A 13,256-nucleotide genomic window follows, 5' to 3' on the forward strand; every position below is an offset into this window, starting at 1 on the left:
GACGGGAAAGGCACGTGTATTTTTGAGAGTGCTTCATGCAAAGCATCTTTTTCTTTTTCAAAAGGGGGCTCAACCCATGCCAGTCAAGTGGGGTGTGTGTGGCCCAGTTAGTGGAAACGAGGGAGACTGTGGTTGGAGTCCCCTCGCTGTGTCTCTAAAAGAACCAAGATGAACAAGTCATGGCTCTCAGAGGACTTTTCTTCCCCTGGGTCAGCCAGGGGACGGGAAAGGCAAGCGTATTTTTGAGAGTGCTTCATGCAAAGCATCTTTTTCATTTTGAAAAGGGGCATCAACTGATGTCAGTCAAGAGGGGTGTGTGTGGCCCATTTAGTGGAAACGAGGGAGACTGTGGTTGGAGTCCCCTCGCTGTGTTTCTAAAAGACCCAAAATGAACAAATCATGGCTCTCAGAGGACTTTTCTTCCCCTGGGTCAGCCAGGGGACGGGAAAGGCACGCGTATTTTTGAGAGTGCTTCATGCAAAGCATCTTTTTCTTTCTCAAAAGGGGGGGTCAACCGATGCCAGTCAAGTGGGGTGTGTGTGGCCCAGTTAGTGGCAACGAGGGAGACTGTGGTTGGAGTCCCCTCGCTGTGTTTCTAAAAGAACCAAGATGAACAAGTCATGGCTCTCAGAGGACTTTTCTTCCCCTGGGTCAGCCAGGGGACGGGAAAGGCACGTGTATTTTTGAGAGTGCTTCATGCAAAGCATCTGTTTCTTTTTCAAAAGGGGGCTCAACCCATGCCAGTCAAGTGGGGTGTGTGTGGCCCAGTTAGTGAAAACGAGGGAGACTGTGGTTGGAGTCCCCTCGCTGTGTCTCTAAAAGAACCAAGATGAACAAGTCATGGCTCTCAGAGGACTTTTCTTCCCCTGGGTCAGCCAGGGGACGGGAAAGGCAAGCGTATTTTTGAGAGTGCTTCATGCAAAGCATCTTTTTCATTTTGAAAAGGGGCATCAACTGATGTCAGTCAAGAGGGGTGTGTGTGGCCCATTTAGTGGAAACGAGGGAGACTGTGGTTGGAGTCCCCTCGCTGTGTTTCTAAAAGACCCAAAATGAACAAATCATGGCTCTCAGAGGACTTTTCTTCCCCTGGGTCAGCCAGGGGACGGGAAAGGCACGCGTATTTTTGAGAGTGCTTCATGCAAAGCATCTTTTTCTTTTTCAAAAGGGGGGGTCAACCGATGCCAGTCAAGTGGGGTGTGTGTGGCCCAGTTAGTGGCAACGAGGGAGACTGTGGTTGGAGTCCCCTCGCTGTGTTTCTAAAAGACCCAAAATGAACAAATCATGGCTCTCAGAGGACTTTTCTTCCCCTGGGTCAGCCAGGGGACGGGAAAGGCACGCGTATTTTTGAGAGTGCTTCATGCAAAGCATCTTTTTCTTTTTCAAAAGGGGGGTCAACCGATGCCAGTCAAGTGGGGTGTGTGTGGCCCATTTAGTGGAAACGAGGGAGACTGTGGTTGGAGTCCCCTCGCTGTGTTTCTAAAAGACCCAAAATGAACAAATCATGGCTCTCAGAGGACTTTTCTTCCCCTGGGTCAGCCAGGGGACGGGAAAGGCACGCGTATTTTTGAGAGTGCTTCATGCAAAGCATCTTTTTCTTTTTCAAAAGGGGGGGTCAACCGATGCCAGTCAAGTGGGGTGTGTGTGGCCCAGTTAGTGGCAACGAGGGAGACTGTGGTTGGAGTCCCCTCGCTGTGTTTCTAAAAGAACCAAGATGAACAAGTCATGGCTCTCAGAGGACTTTTCTTCCCCTGGGTCAGCCAGGGGACGGGAAAGGCACGTGTATTTTTGAGAGTGCTTCATGCAAAGCATCTTTTTCTTTTTCAAAAGGGGGCTCAACCCATGCCAGTCAAGTGGGGTGTGTGTGGCCCTGTTAGTGGAAACGAGGGAGACTGTGGTTGGAGTCCCCTCGCTGTGTTTCTAAAAGAACCAAGATGAACAAGTCATGGCTCTCAGAGGACTTTTCTTCCCCTGGGTCAGCCAGGGGACGGGAAAGGCACGTGTATTTTTGAGAGTGCTTCATGCAAAGCATCTTTTTCTTTTTCAAAAGGGGGCTCAGCCCATGCCAGTCAAGTGGGGTGTGTGTGGCCCAGTTAGTGGAAACGAGGGAGACTGTGGTTGGAGTCCCCTCGCTGTGTCTCTAAAAGAACCAAGATGAACAAGTCATGGCTCTCAGAGGACTTTTCTTCCCCTGGGTCAGCCAGGGGACGGGAAAGGCAAGCGTATTTTTGAGAGTGCTTCATGCAAAGCATCTTTTTCATTTTGAAAAGGGGCATCAACTGATGTCAGTCAAGAGGGGTGTGTGTGGCCCATTTAGTGGAAACGAGGGAGACTGTGGTTGGAGTCCCCTCGCTGTGTTTCTAAAAGACCCAAAATGAACAAATCATGGCTCTCAGAGGACTTTTCTTCCCTTGGGTCAGCCAGGGGACGGGAAAGGCACGCGTATTTTTGAGAGTGCTTCATGCAAAGCATCTTTTTCTTTTTCAAAAGGGGGGGTCAACCGATGCCAGTCAAGTGGGGTGTGTGTGGCCCAGTTAGTGGCAACGAGGGAGACTGTGGTTGGAGTCCCCTCGCTGTGTTTCTAAAAGAACCAAGATGAACAAGTCATGGCTCTCAGAGGACTTTTCTTCCCCTGGGTCAGCCAGGGGACGGGAAAGGCACGCGTATTTTTGAGAGTGCTTCATGCAAAGCATCTTTTTCTTTTTCAAAAGGGGGGGTCAACCGATGCCAGTCAAGTGGGGTGTGTGTGGCCCAGTTAGTGGCAACGAGGGAGACTGTGGTTGGAGTCCCCTCGCTGTGTTTCTAAAAGAACCAAGATGAACAAGTCATGGCTCTCAGAGGACTTTTCTTCCCCTGGGTCAGCCAGGGGACGGGAAAGGCACGCGTATTTTTGAGAGTGCTTCATGCAAAGCATCTTTTTCTTTTTCAAAAGGGGGGGTCAACCGATGCCAGTCAAGTGGGGTGTGTGTGGCCCAGTTAGTGGCAACGAGGGAGACTGTGGTTGGAGTCCCCTCGCTGTGTTTCTAAAAGAACCAAGATGAACAAGTCATGGCTCTCAGAGGACTTTTCTTCCCCTGGGTCAGCCAGGGGACGGGAAAGGCACGCGTATTTTTGAGAGTGCTTCATGCAAAGCATCTTTTTCTTTTTCAAAAGGGGGCTCAACCCATGCCAGTCAAGTGGGGTGTGTGTGGCCCTGTTAGTGGAAACGAGGGAGACTGTGGTTGGAGTCCCCTCGCTGTGTTTCTAAAAGAACCAAGATGAACAAGTCATGGCTCTCAGAGGACTTTTCTTCCCCTGGGTCAGCCAGGGGACGGGAAAGGCACGCGTATTTTTGAGAGTGCTTCATGCAAAGCATCTTTTTCTTTTTCAAAATGGGGGGTCAACCGATGCCAGTCAAGTGGGGTGTGTGTGGCCCAGTTAGTGGCAACGAGGGAGACTGTGGTTGGAGTCCCCTCGCTGTGTTTCTAAAAGAACCAAGATGAACAAGTCATGGCTCTCAGAGGACTTTTCTTCCCCTGGGTCAGCCAGGGGACGGGAAAGGCACGCGTATTTTTGAGAGTGCTTCACGCAAAGCATCTTTTTCTTTTTCAAAAGGGGGGGTCAACCGATGCCAGTCAAGTGGGGTGTGTGTGGCCCAGTTAGTGGCAACGAGGGAGACTGTGGTTGGAGTCCCCTCGCTGTGTTTTACATGCTTTTAGAAGGGCATGACATGGCTTGGAGGTTGACTTTCATCATCTGCAAACTGTTGGCTACCAAAATGCTGCCTTTCCAACAACTGTGGTTATAGACAATGAGGAACATACTGATGAAGATGAGACGCAGATACCCGATTGGGATGACAATTTAAATATTCGGTCAGGGCAAGAAGAGGCTCGGTCTGAGGGGGAGGGGAGTGCAAACACAACAATTGATGATGAAGTCCTAGATCACACCCACTGTCAACCCACAGTCAGACACTCGAGGAGGTCAACAGAGGCGGTGGAGGAGGATGCAACCGACGTCGAAGTAACCTTGCGCCTTCCTGGACACAGTCGGAGCACTGGTAGCACGTCTACAACTGCATCCTCAGCCACCACTCTGCCTCTGAGCATTATTCGGGGTGGATCTACAGGTCGCATGACCTCTAAGCCTTGCCTAGCCTGGTCCTTTTTTGACATAAAAAAAGATCGCCCTAATTATGTGATCTGTAACATTTGGCATGGTTATCTTAGTAGAGGTCAAAACCTCAGCAGTTTGACAACTTCTTCCATGAATCGTCACATGAATAAATATCATATGGCCTGGTGGGAAGCTCACCGTGCTGCAATGCGGCCTAGCGGAGCCAACCATCCACCGCCTGCCCCTTCCAGTGCATCCGCGCGCTCGTCATCTTCTAGGACTGTGGGGACAGCTGTCACACCTGTTTTTCCACCCACAACTTCCACCACTGTAACCGCAACAGGCAGTTTGCTTGTTAGGTCGTCAGTTGGTTTGGAAGGGGAAACAAGTGATTGTGTACAGCTCTCTCAAACATCGATAGCACCAACGTTGGATGAAGGCAACATCATGTCTCCGCCTGCACTTTCCTCACAAACCTGCATTTTTCCAGGGACACCCTACTGAACACCGTCTACACACAGCAGCCAGATCTCTGTCCCTCAGATGTGGTCAAATAAAAGGCCACTTCCTGCGACCCATGACAAAGCTAAGAGGTTGACTCTATCCCTCTGTAAGCTGTTGGCTACCGAAATGCTGCCTTTCCGCCTAGTGGACACACAGGATTTTAGAGACCTTATGTCTGTCGCTGTGCCCCAGTACCAGATGCCTAGTCGCCACTACTTCTCTAAGAAAGGTGTGCCCGCGCTACACCAGCATGTCACACACAACATCACCGCTTCCTTGAGAAACTCTGTGTGTGAACGGGTGCATTTCACCACCGATACTTTGACCAGTAAGCATGGACAGGGACGTTACATGCCGCTGACTGGCCACTGGGTAACTATGGTGATAGATGGTGAAGGGTCTGCTGCACAAGTCTTGCCGTCCCCACGACTTGTGTGTCAATCCTCTGTCCAAGTTCCGCCACTGCTTCTGCATCCTCCACCTCATCTGGGTCCTCCACCTCCGCCCCAAGCCTGCCTGGTCAGGCCACTAGCGTTCTCACTGCACAAAAGGAATCACGCACCCCTCATTACTATGCTGGCAGCAGAGCGCAACGGCATCAGGCGGTCTTTAGCTTGACATGTCTTGGGAATAAGAGTCACACAGCTGAGGAGTTGTGGTCAGCTCTACGGTCCGAGTTTAATAAATGGTTGTCTCCACTCAACCTGCAGCCTGGTAAGGCCGTGTGCGACAATGCTGCAAACCTGGGTGCGGCCCTTCGCCTGGGCAAGGTGACACACGTACCTTGTATGGCTCACGTGTTGAACCTTGTCGTCCAGCAATTTTTAACACACTATCCCGGCCTAGATGGCCTTCTGAACAGGGCACGAAAACTGTCTGCTCACTTCCGCCGTTCAAGCGCCGCAGCTGAGGGACTTGCATCGCTCCAGAAGTCTTTCGGCCTGCCGGTTCATCGCCTGAAATGCGATGTGGCGACACGCTGGAATTCAACTCTCCACATGTTACAGCGACTGTGGCAGCACCGCAGAGACATGGTGCAATACGTCATGACGTATAGCCTGGGCCAACGAGATGCAGAGGTGGGGCAGATCACCCTGATGGAGTGATCTCAGATCAAGGACCTATGCACCCTTCTGCACAGTTTCGACATGGAGACGAATATGTTTAGCGCTGACAATGCCATTATCATCATGACGATTCCAGTCATTTACATGCTGGAGCACACGCTAAACACTATTCGGAGTCAGGGGGTGGGACAACAGGAAGGTGAGGAACTACAGGAGGATTCATATGCGCAAGACACAACAACATCACCAAGGTCCAGACGTTCATCATCACCAAGGCGCCAGGCATGGGAGCTTGGGGGACAGGGATCAACAAGGGCGCATGGTAGCAGGCGAGATGTTGAGGAAGGTGCAGGAGGACATGAAGATATGGAGGACGAACTGTCCATGGACATGGAAGACTCAGCAGATGAGGGGGAGCTTGGTCAAATTTCAGTTGAAAGAGGTTGGGGGGAGATGTCAGAGGAAGAAAGAACGGTTAGCACCTCTATGCCACAAACACAGCGTGGACTTGGTCCGCATGGCTGCGCAAGACACATGAGTGCCTTCTTGTTGCACTACCTCCAACATGACCCTCGTATTGTCAAAATTAGAAGTGATGATGACTACTAGCTTGCCACACTATTAGATCCCCGGTACAAGTCCAAATTTTGTGACATAATTCCACCCATAGAAAGGGACGCACGTATGCAGGAGTATCAGCAGAAGCTGTTACTCGATCTTAGCTCGGCTTTTCCACCAAACAACCGTGCAGGTGAAGGGAGTGATTCTTCCAGTTGTAACTTGACAAACATGGGACGGCCTCGTCATCTTCAACAGTCTACCCGTACCAGTAGGACCGGATCTGGTGCTGGTAACAGCAATTTTATGGAATCTTTTAATAATTTTTTTAGACCCTCCTTTGCAAGTCCACCAGAGACAACAAGTCTGACACATAGTCATATAGATGGAGAGGATGATACAGGAGTATCTCCAAATGAACATCGATGCAATGACTTTTCAAATGGAGCCTTGCTCCTTTTGGACTTCAAATCTAGAAAAATGTCCAGAGCTCTCCAGTTACGCCTTGAAGATTTTGTCGTGTCCAGCTGCCAGCGTTGTCTCTGAACGTGTCTTCAGTGCTGCTGGGTGTGTGCTGACAGATAAGCGCACGCGTCTGTCCAGTGACAATGTGGACAGACTGACGTTCATCAAAATGAACAAGTCATGGATCCACAAGGAATTTACTACCCCTGTGTCATCCTGGGGAGAGTAAATGCTTGTGGATTTGGAATGTGCTTGATGCAAATCAAAACATCCTGTTTGCAACTAGGTCACAAGTGCTGCCATTGAATGGGTGGGTGTGTGTGGGGCACAATTTTTGGAAAAAAGGGAGGCTCCGCTTGGAGTAACCCTTGCTTGCTGTGTTTTTTAAAAATGATACAAGATGAACAGATCTGAAGGCAAGATGAAGGCAACATCATGTCTCCGCCTGCACTTTCCTCACAAACCTGCATTTTTCCAGGGACACCCTACTCAACACCGTCTACAGACAGCAGCCAGATCTCTGTCCCTCAGATGTGGACAAATAAAAGGCCATTTCCTGCGACCCATGACAAAGCTAAGAGGTTGACTTTATCCCTCTGTAAGCTCTTGGCTACGGAAATGCTGCCTTTCCGCATGGTGGACACACAGGATTTTAGAGACCTTATGTCTGTCACTGTGCCCCAGTACCAGATGCCCAGTCGCCACTACTTCTCTAAGAAAGGTGTGCCTGCGCTACACCAGCATGTCGCACACAACATCACCAATTCCTTGAGAAACTCTGTGTGTGACAGGGTGCATTTCAACACAGATACTTGGACCAGTAAGCATGGACAGGGGAGTTACATGTTGCTGACTGGCCACTGGGTAACTATGGTGAGAGATGGAGAAGGGTTTGCTGTACAAGTCTTGCCGTCCCCACGACTTGTGTGTCAATCCTTCCTCTGTATGTACAAGTTCCTCCACTGGTTCTGCCTCCTCAACCTCGTGTGGGTCCTCCACCTCGCCCCAAACCCTGTGTGGTCAGGCCACCCTTCCTTGTAACTGCGCCCAAGGAATCCCACACACCTCCTTACTATGCTGGCAGCAGAGCTCAAGGCCATCAGGCGGTCAAATGTTTACTTTGAAATGTAGGGGAAATGTGAGACACCGCTGAGTAATTGTGGACGGTTAGCTCTGGAGAGTGAGACCGAGTTTCATCAATGGTTGTCTACAGTCAACCAGCAGTCAGGGAAGGTCGGGTGCGACAATGATGCAAACCAGTCTGCGACCCTTCTTCAGGGCAATGTGACACACGTGCCTTGTATGGCTCACGTGTTGAACCTGGTTGTCCAGCAATTTTTAAAATACCATCCCGGCCTACATGGCCTTGTGCAGCGGGCACGCTGCTGTGTGCTCACTTTCATCCTTCGCACCCAGCAGCTCAACAACTGTCATCGCTCCGGAAGTCTTAGGGTCTGGCGGTTAAACGCCGGAAATGCGATGTTCCGACACGCAGGAATTGGAATCTGCACATGTTGCAGCGTGTGTGGCAGCACCGCAGAGCCCTGCTGAAATACGGTATGACGTATACCCTGGGCTAACTTGATCCAGAGGTGGTGCAGATCACGCTGCTGGAGTGGTGTCAGATCAAGGACCTATGCACCCTTCTACACAGTTTACAAATGTCGACGAAGATGTTTAGCACTGGCAATGCCATTCTCAGCGTGACAATTCTGGTCATCTACATGATGGAGCACACTGTAAGCATTATTCGGAGTCAGGTATTGGTCCAAGAGGAAGGTGAGGAAGTACAGGAGGAGTCATATGCAGAAGGGATAATAAGATCTACAAGGTCCATACGGTAAGCGGCACCTAGGCAGCAGTTATGGTGGGGGATAGGGATTAACAAGGGCGCATAGTATCAGCAAAAATTGTTGAGGAAGGTGCAGGAGCCATGAAGAAATGGAGGACGAACTTGCGATGGGCATGGAAGACTCAGCAGATGAGTGAGAGCTTGCTCACATTTCGGTTGTGCGAGGTTGGGGGGAGAGGGCAGAGGAAGGAGGCACGATTCTCACCTCTCTGCCACCAACACACCAAGGACTTGGTCCTCCTGGATGCACAAGACACATGAGCGCCTTCTTGCTGCACTACCTACATAACCCTCGGATTGTATGAATTTGAAGTAATCCTGAATACTGGGTTGCCACACTGTTAGATCCCCGGTACAAGACAAAATTTGGCGAACTAATTCCTGCCATAGAAATAGACGCACGTATACAGGAGTATCTGCAGAATGTGGTACGCAATCTTAGATCTACTTTTCCACTAAACACCAGTGCTGCACAGAGTGAATCTCAACGCTTTGTCATGGATAGGAGGAAATGGTCTTTTACTTGTCCACATCGGAGGGACCGAGGGATGGCTGCTGTGCTGAGATGGCGTTGAGTACGGTGTCCCTGCACAGTTGCACTTTTGGTCATATCCCAAAATGAGTTGAAAAAGGACAGATGCTGTTGGAAAGGGGAACAGGTGTGTTGGAAAGGGGAAAAAAGTTTTGGTCCGTGGATTTGGTGGTTAAGCAACTGTAACATTTGCTGAAGAAACAACATCTGTTACAGTGGGACTGGCAGATTTGGATAAAGTGGTATATAATCTGTGACCGCTATATAACGAAAATTAATAAGAAAAGAAAGAGAAAGGTATATATCCCCATCAGCAGTCAGTGTCCACCGTGCTCCCAGTTGGAAAAGGAGAGGTTGGCAACTTGAAGTTTTGGTGGAGGATACAGAGCTGTGTGGCTATGAAACTAATAGTAGCCTGAACCGAGTTAGACGCCATTCGGATCTGGAGACTGGGAGCCCTGTTAGCGTCACAGGGTCCACATGCCCACCCAGCCCAGGAACTCCCTGTTAACAACACAGGGGCCATTGAGTACGCTGACCGTGTGCGTAGGGGCCACACCTGTGGACAGCAGGCGCATCAGCAGCAGCAGGCCTGTTAATGCCACTGGGCTGCACAAGCAGGACTGTTAGGACAGGAGCTGGTCTTAACCGTTCTGCGTTACCAACTGTGGTGGTGGCCTGCATCCACCACCCTATCCCTGCCTACTTCTGGCCTAAAGCCGCAATGGGTTCAACACATGGAGGTGTGCTCTTTCGGAGCATAATAGAAGACTGCGCACCTCCTTGTTGGCTCCAGCCCCTTTTATAACCTGGGTCCGCCCCAAACCAGGGTGAACCACAATGCACCTCCTGGAGACAAAAGTAGAGTGACACGTCATGAGTGGCATAACTAGCGTCCTATTTGGAAACGCAACTTCAATGATGACCTCATGGCTGCCATGACCCAAACACCTCACCAGTCATCGTCTGACCATCAATAATGCGGTGACAAGTCATAGGTGTGGGCCTCTGCAAGCCATTTGGGAGGACACCTGATGCCCTGTGGTCTATATGGGACCCCCACATCAGTGCCAGGGCCAAAGAGCTCATTACCGGACCTAGTCTCTGATGCAGGAAGTGCCTGAGCATGCTCAGTAGCATGAAATACAGTCTCTGAAAAAAGACTATCAGCTTTAGCATGGTGTCTAGGCACAAAACAGGACTTAGACCCGGCACGGAATGCAAGCACCTGTGCAAAGAGGCTTTTCACACTTAGTGTGTGAGCATGCGCTGTATCCCGAAAAGAAGACTTAGCGTCAGGAATAACACAGTCAGGCTGAGCATACTCACTACGCGAAACACTTTAATTAGGCTGCAGCTGGGGTACATCGGCACACGCATGCGCACTAGCTGCCTCTCCACACTTAGACGTGGAGGGGAAATTTGTCTTGGAGATGCTGTCTATGAACAGAAGGAAAAGCTAAAGGAAGCCTGACTTTCTATCCCTCCGAATTATGAAATGCAGCAATGAATTCCATGAGTTTGCTATAACATTAGCGTAGCAAAATGTGCATGAGGGTGTGATGTAGAGGTGCTAGAAATAGCTTGTCACCAGTGGGGCACTAATGGAATACAACAGCCAGTTCTATGATGCCACTAAATGGCAGTATTTTGTGCTATCATTATAGCTTATTAAAAACAGAGCAGGAGGTTGTCATGCAGAGGTGCTGCACATAGATTTGCAGTAGTGTGAATAGACAAAAGTACAATAGCCACGTTTAGGATACAACTAGGTACAGTGAGTGTTTGCTAGTATAATGGCTGAGTTTAAAAAAGTTTGAGTGTGCAATGCAGGCAGACGTGCTGCAAATATCGTTCCAATACTGTGAATTGACAAAAGTACAATAGCCACGTTTAGGATGCCACTAGGTACACTGAGTGTTTGCTAGTATAATGGCTGAGTTTAAAAAAGTTTGAGTGTGCAATGCAGGCAGATGTGCTGCAAATATCGTTCCAATACTGTGAATTGACAAAAGTACAATAGCCACGTTTAGGATGCCACTAGGTACACTGAGTGTTTGCTAGTATAATGGCTGAGTTTAAAAAAGTTAGAGTGTGCAATGCAGGCAGACGTGCTGCAAATATCGTTCCAATACTGTGAATTGACAAAAGTACAATAGCCACGATTAGGATGCCACTAGGTACACTGAGTGTTTGCTAGTATAATGGCTGAGTTTAAAAAAGTTAGAGTGTGCAATGCAGGCAGACGTGCTGCAAATATCGTTCCAATACTGTGAATTGACAAAAGTACAATAGCCACGTTTAGGATGCCACTAGGTATACTGAGTGTTTGCTAGTATAATGGCAGAGTTTAAAAAAGTTTGAGTGTGCAATGCAGGCAGACGTGCTGCAAATAACGTTCCAATACTGTGAATTGACAAAAGTACAATAGCCACGTTTAGGATGCCACTAGGTACACTGAGTGTTTGCTAGTATAATGGCTGAGTTTAAAAAAGTTAGAGTGTGCAATGCAGGCAGACGTGCTGCAAATATCGTTCCAATACTGTGAATTGACAAAAGTACAATAGCCACGTTTAGGATGCCACTAGGTACACTGAGTGTTTGCTAGTATAATGGCTGAGTTTAAAAAAGTTAGAGTGTGCAATGCAGGCAGACGTGCTGCAAATATCGTTCCAATACTGTGAATTGACAAAAGTACAATAGCCACGTTTAGGATGCCACTAGGTACACTGAGTGTTTGCTAGTATAATGGCTGAGTTTAAAAAAGTTAGAGTGTGCAATGCAGGCAGACGTGCTGCAAATATCGTTCCAATACTGTGAATAGACAAAAGTACAATAGCCACGTTTAGGATACCACTAGGTACACTGAGTGTTTGCTAGTATAATGGCTGAGTTTAAAAAAGTTAGAGTGTGCAATGCAGGCAGACGTGCTGCAAATATCGTTCCAATACTGTGAATTGACAAAAGTACAATAGCCACGTTTAGGATGCCACTAGGTACACTGAGTGTTTGCTAGTATAATGGCTGAGTTTAAAAAAGTTAGAGTGTGCAATGCAGGCAGACGTGCTGCAAATAACGTTCCAATACTGTGAATTGACAAAAGTACAATAGCCACGTTTAGGATGCCACTAGGTACACTGAGTGTTTGCTAGTATAATGGCTGAGTTTAAAAAAGTTAGAGTGTGCAATGCAGGCAGACGTGCTGCAAATATCGTTCCAATACTGTGAATAGACAAAAGTACAATAGCCACGTTTAGGATACAACTAGGTACAGTGAGTGTTTGCTAGTATAATGGCTGAGTTTAAAAAAGTTTGAGTGTGCAATGCAGGCAGACGTGCTGCAAATAACGTTCCAATACTGTGAATAGACAAAAGTACAATAGCCACGTTTAGGATACAACTAGGTACACTGTGTGTTTGCTAGTATAATGGCTGAGTTTAAAAAAGTTAGAGTGTGCAATGCAGGCAGACGTGCTGCAAATATCGTTCCAATACTGTGAATAGACAAAAGTACAATAGCCACGTTTAGGATACCACTAGGTACACTGAGTGTTTGCTAGTATAATGGCTGAGTTTAAAAAAGTTTGAGTGTGCAATGCAGGCAGACGTGCTGCAAATAACGTTCCAATACTGTGAATTGACAAAAGTACAATAGCCACGTTTAGGATGCCACTAGGTACACTGAGTGTTTGCTAGTATAATGGCTGAGTTTAAAAAAGTTAGAGTGTGCAATGCAGGCAGACGTGCTGCAAATATCGTTCCAATACTGTGAATTGACAAAAGTACAATAGCCACGTTTAGGATAGCACTAGGTACACTGAGTGTTTGCTAGTATAACGGCTGAGTTTAAAAAAGTTTGAGTGTGCAATGCAGGCAGACGTGCTGCAAATAACGTTCCAATACTGTGAATTGACAAAAGTACAATAGCCACGTTTAGGATGCCACTAGGTACACTGAGTGTTTGCTAGTATAATGGCTGAGTTTAAAAAAGTTAGAGTGTGCAATGCAGGCAGACGTGCTGCAAATATCGTTCCAATACTGTGAATTGACAAAAGTACAATAGCCACGTTTAGGATGCCACTATGTACACTGAGTGTTTGCTAGTATAATGGCTGAGTTTAAAAAAGTTTGAGTGTGCAATGCAGGCAGATGTGCTGCAAATAACGTTCCAATACTGTGAATT

This window comes from Anomaloglossus baeobatrachus, chromosome 9, assembly GCF_048569485.1.
Source record: "Anomaloglossus baeobatrachus isolate aAnoBae1 chromosome 9, aAnoBae1.hap1, whole genome shotgun sequence".
NCBI classification, from domain to species: domain Eukaryota; kingdom Metazoa; phylum Chordata; class Amphibia; order Anura; family Aromobatidae; genus Anomaloglossus; species Anomaloglossus baeobatrachus.